The sequence below is a fragment of the Otolemur garnettii genome, unplaced genomic scaffold, assembly GCF_000181295.1.
Source record: "Otolemur garnettii isolate 467f Iridium unplaced genomic scaffold, OtoGar3 scaffold00012, whole genome shotgun sequence".
Taxonomy (NCBI): Eukaryota; Metazoa; Chordata; class Mammalia; order Primates; family Galagidae; genus Otolemur; species Otolemur garnettii.
In genome coordinates, this window is record NW_003852407.1 from 15,639,405 (window position 1) to 15,644,636 (window position 5,232).

Here is a 5,232-nt window from a genome sequence, read left to right on the forward strand (position 1 = left end):
CACATGGGCGCATAGGTAAGCGGAAGGGTACAGCCAATGCGAGAATGCCTGGGAAGGTGACCTGAGTGAGGAGAATGAGGATTCTGCGCCGGCTGCTGAGAAGATACCGAGAATCTAAGAAGATTGACGGCCACATGTATCACAGCCTGTATCTGAAGGTGAAGGGGAATGTGTTCAAAAACAAACGGATTCTCACGGAACACATCCATAAGCTGAAGGCGGACAAGGCTCGCAAGAAGCTCCTGGCTGACCAGGCTGAGGCCCGCAGGTCAAAGACCAAGGAAGCCGCCAGCATGGTGAAGAGCGCCTCCAGGCCAAGAAGGAGGAGATCAAGACTCTGTCCAAAGAGGAAGAGACCAAGAAGTAGAACGCCCCTCCTCTTGTCTGTACCTAGTGGCCTCCATGACTGACGATCAATCATTCAAATAAAACAAGCCTTTATCTGGTGCAAAAAAAAAAAAAAGTAATAAATAAAGATTTTTTAAAAAGCAAAAATCCCCTATATTCGAACTTTTATTCCTGTTTGTATACACATATAATATTTATTTCTTATATGTGATATACATCTTTATTTACATACATATACACACATAAAAACCATTAAAAAATCTTTTCTAATTAGATCACTTACAAGTATTACTCTCTGACTAAAAGAAAATTAAGATTTTGTTGTAACACTGTTTAGCCTACCTATATTTTAAATCCTGAAAAAAACCTTTAAACAGTTCCTTAAGTTATTATACTATTTTACAACTTGAACTGTCTTGTCAACCATCAAAAAATAAAATTCCATATATGCAACTTTTTATAACTTTACATGATACAAATACGAAAAGACTTCTCATTCAAAAAAAATTCAAAAACAAAAATAGTCAACCACTCAAAAAACTTATAGTTCAAAATAATCACCATAAACTAATAAACAAAATAAATAAAACTTATACAATCAATACTCCCACATTCCCATCAGCTCCAAAAAGAAGCTTAAAAAGCCAACCCTTTCTTACCCAAAGGAAGAGGACCTAAAAATAATATCCCCATCTAAAACCCATCCAAAAACTCAAAAGCCTTCCAAGAAAAAAAGGTTTCAGTGATTTATTTTCAATACTTTCTTTTTACTTTACATCCCGCTAAAGTTTAAACTTGCTAAACTTTCTGATCTACATTCTGCCTACTCACCATCTTCACTTTCCAGATAAAGCATCTCTTTCAACTCCCTTCTTCCCAATTTAAATTCTAACATTAAAATAAAAACAATCTATCCTAACAGTATGCTTCATCTCCTGCCATGTATTTATATGTGTGTGTGTGTGTGTGTGTGTATAGTCAGACACACAAATCCACACACACCACACACACAGAAAGAGAGAGAGTGAATGGGAATCTGTGTGACAACGTAGACAATTCAAAACAGCACCCTTTAACAAAGAAATCCTAAGAAAAACAGGAGATCTCAAAATAATAGTTGATATAAAGTAAGTTGAAAAATAATATGATCAAGAAATAAACCAGAAACTAACATTTAAAGAACTCCAACATTAATAATGAAAATTTCCTGTAATCTGGTCCATTCAGGAAGTCAGGTAGAGAGTCAGACCTGCCATATTTGCTGTAGGATTTGCTGACCAATTTGAATCAGCCTCCTGAAGAAAGTAAATCTGCACTTACCTATTTTTGCCACCAGATGGTAGACTTGGCTTACTCCGGCAAAGCTATTTTGCCAGACTGCTAAACGCAAAATGTTTCATTTGCTTTTCAAATTATTTTATGAGATAAGTACCCTGCTCTACCTCACTTTTCAGATGAGAGTTAGAGATGTAAGATAGTTGGGCCACAAGAGCTTCTGTCCTTGGGCAATTTGCTCAGAGCCAGTGGACTCAGGCTTCATGTGACCCAGTGAGACACCAGCAGCTGCAACCAAGCCAGTGCCTGTGTCACCTCTCTCCCAACTACAGGCAGTGTGTCGCAGGGAGAGTCTTCTTCCACTGGGGAAAAGGGAAGAGAAGAGCTCAGAGGACCCGGTTTTGTAACTTGGGTACCAGCTCAGCCACGGTAAAATAAAGTCCCACACAGACCCCTGAGTCCTCAAGTCCAGGCCTTAGTTCTTGGGTGGCAGTCCTGGATCCACCCTTGGGCAAGAAGGAAACATGCTGCTTTGAAGGGGAGGACCCAGTCCTGGCAGCACTCACCACCTCCTGACTAAAGAGCCTGTGGGCTTTGAATAAACATCACAGGTAGACCGGCAATAGTCATCACTGGCTTTCCTGAGACTGGGCTGGCTTCAGGTGTGACCTGGTGCTGGTAGCCACGAGAGAGTGCCCATGTCACTCCTTCCCCAAATGCAGCAGCCCAGCAAAGAGAGTGAGGGGGAAAAATGAGAAGCTTTGCCTGCTAATCTAGGAAATTCTCATATATCTGACCCAAGCTCACCAAGACAGGACCACCAGGAATACACGAGAGTGACGGCATTCCTGGACTTGGGGCCAGGCTACAATGACCAGAGATTTAAACGATAACACTCAATTCCATTCGAATATCTAGAAAACGTTCTCGAGAAGTATGGATTCAGGCTCAGTGCCTATAGCTCAGTGGTTAGGGTGCCAGCCACATACAACAGGGCTGGTGGGTTCAAATCCAGCCTGGGCCTGCTAAACAACAATGACAATTACAACCAAAAAATATCTGGGCCTTATGGTAGGCACCTGTAGTCCCAGCTACTTGAGAGGCTGAGGCAAGAGAATCACTTAAGCCCAAGAATGTGAGGTTGCTGTGAGCTCTGATAACACTACACTCTACCAAGGGCAACATAGTGAGACTCTGCCTCAAAAAAAAAAAAAAAAGAAGTATGGATTCAGACAAGTTCAGACTATGAAGATTAAAATAAATACCTAACTCTTCAATGTCCAGAACTTCCACAAGCATCAAGAACACCCAGAAAGACATGACCTCACCAAATGATCTAAATAAGGTTAAGTACCAGTGACAGGGTGATGAGAAAAGGTGAAGTTTCAGGCAAAAAAAAAAAAATTTCAACATAGCTGTCCTGAAGAAGCTCAATGAACTTCAAGACATCACAGAGAAGAAATTCAGAAGCCTATCAGAGAAATTTAGCAAAGAGATGGAAATAATTTTAAAAAGCAACCAGCAAGTCTAGACCTTAATAATTCGATTGACTGAAAAATGCATCAGTCCCTCAACAGCAAAATTGACCAAGCAGAAGAATTAGTGACTTTGAAGACATGCTATTTGAAAATACAGAGTCAGAAAAGAAAAAAGAATAAGAATGAAGCACGCCAACAAGATCTAGAAAATAGCCTCAAAAGGGCAATTCTAAGTGTTATTGGCCTTAAAGAGGAAGGAGAGACAGAGATTGGGGTAGAATCCATGAACTTGGAATATCTTCCCATTTATCGTGTGTCCTCCTCATCATAGCAATCTTTCACTGCTTTATTTGTAGGCATTTTTTTTGAGACAGTCTCACTTTATTGCCCCTAGTAGAGTGCCACCACATCATAGTTCACAGTAACGTCAAACTCCTAGGCTCAAATGATCCTCCTGCCTCAGCCTCCCAAGCAGCTAGGACTAAAGGCACCCACCATAACGCCCGGCTATTTTTAGAGATGGGGGTCTCACTCTTGTTCAGGCTGGTCTCAAACTCCTGAGCTCAGGTGATCCACCCGCCTTGGCCTCCCAGAGTACTGGGATTATAGGCGTGAGCCACTGTGCCTGGCAAGGCATCTTATTTTTATTTCTAGCTATTATACATGGAATTACTGTCTTGTTTCTTTTTCATAGAGAAGTGCTACTGATTTCGTTTGTTGATTTTGTAACTTGTAACTTTCCAGAATTTATCAGTTTAATAGTTTTTTTGGTGGAGTCTTTATGCTTCTGTAGCTATGAGATCATATCATCTTCAAACAAAGATAATTTTACTTCTTCCTTGCCAATTTGGATGCCCTTTCTTTCTTTCTCTTATCTGATGGCTCTAGCTAGAACTTCCAGTACTAGGTTGAATAACAATAGTGAAAGAAGGCATCCTTGTCGTGTTCCAGATCTTAGAGGAAAGGCTTTCAGTTTTTTCCTGTTCAGTATGATGCTAGCTGTGGGGCTGTCATATACAGCTTTTATTGCGTTGAGCTAAGTGCCTTCTATATGCAGTTTTTTGAGAGGTTTTTTTTTTTTTTAATCATGAAGGGATGTTGAATTTTATGAAATGCTTTTTCAGTATCAATTGAAATCATAGTATTTGTCCTTCACTCTGTTGGTATAATGTGCCACACTAATTGATTTGCATACGTTCTCTGCATCCCTGGAATGAATCCCAGTTGATCATAATGAATAATCTTTTTAATGTGTTGTTAAATTCGGTTGCCTGTATTCTGTTGAGGATTTTTGCATCTGTGTTCATCAGAGATTATTGCCCTGTAGTTTTCTTTTATTAATGTGTCTTCATCTGTCCTCTTCAGCTTCTCTTTCCCTGATATGATGTTAAAAACCAGTGCCTCGTTTTAACCTTAAATTGCTTACCTGACTTTTGCTTCTTCTGAAGGTACTTTCTTATGTGGATAGTTTCTGAATTAGGTGGTTGTGCAGAGGAACAACCACTGGTGGTTTCTATTCAGCTGTCTTGCTCTACCCCCACCCTGTAGAAATTCCTTACATATTGCAGATTGTAATGTTACAGAAGGAAGAAGGTCCAGCCACCTGTCATTGTCAGCCAACATGCAGAGACGAGGATAGGTCCACCAAACTTTGTCAGCAATTCTGAAGAACAGCGACAGCAGCCTCTCCAAGACTATTCTGTTTTTCCCTTTCCAAAATCGCAAGTTTTATACATAAAAGTTCAAAGCAAAGACCACATTAACCCTGATTTTAAATAATAATCAGCATAACTCCGTGACCTATTACAACATTCCAGTTCAAATTTAATCTCTTAAATCAATCCACCTAAGCTACTCATCTTCAGGGTGGACCTAAACCCACCAGACCAGCTGTGTCACGTTGGCCCTAGTCCGACTGACTCCTACTTATTCTTATTACATGTGCTTTTAGTAGTATTTTGTTTTTTCATTTTTATTTTAATGCACTTAATATAGTCAAACTTATCAATCTTTCTTTTATGTCTTAAGAAATCTCTTCCCTAAGACTGATCTGATCGCTTGCATACCCTACACTACCGCTGCCATTCCCCCACCCCCCGACTGCTCCAGGGTGCTGAACTAGGACTGATCC

At 40.2% G+C, this 5,232-nt stretch overlaps 1 pseudogene; it reads left to right on the forward strand.

The window, feature by feature from the left end:
• LOC100950066 overlaps positions 1 to 439 on the forward strand; it is a 6,070-nt pseudogene extending 5,631 nt beyond the window's left edge.
• The last annotated feature ends 4,793 nt before the right edge of the window (positions 440 to 5,232 follow it).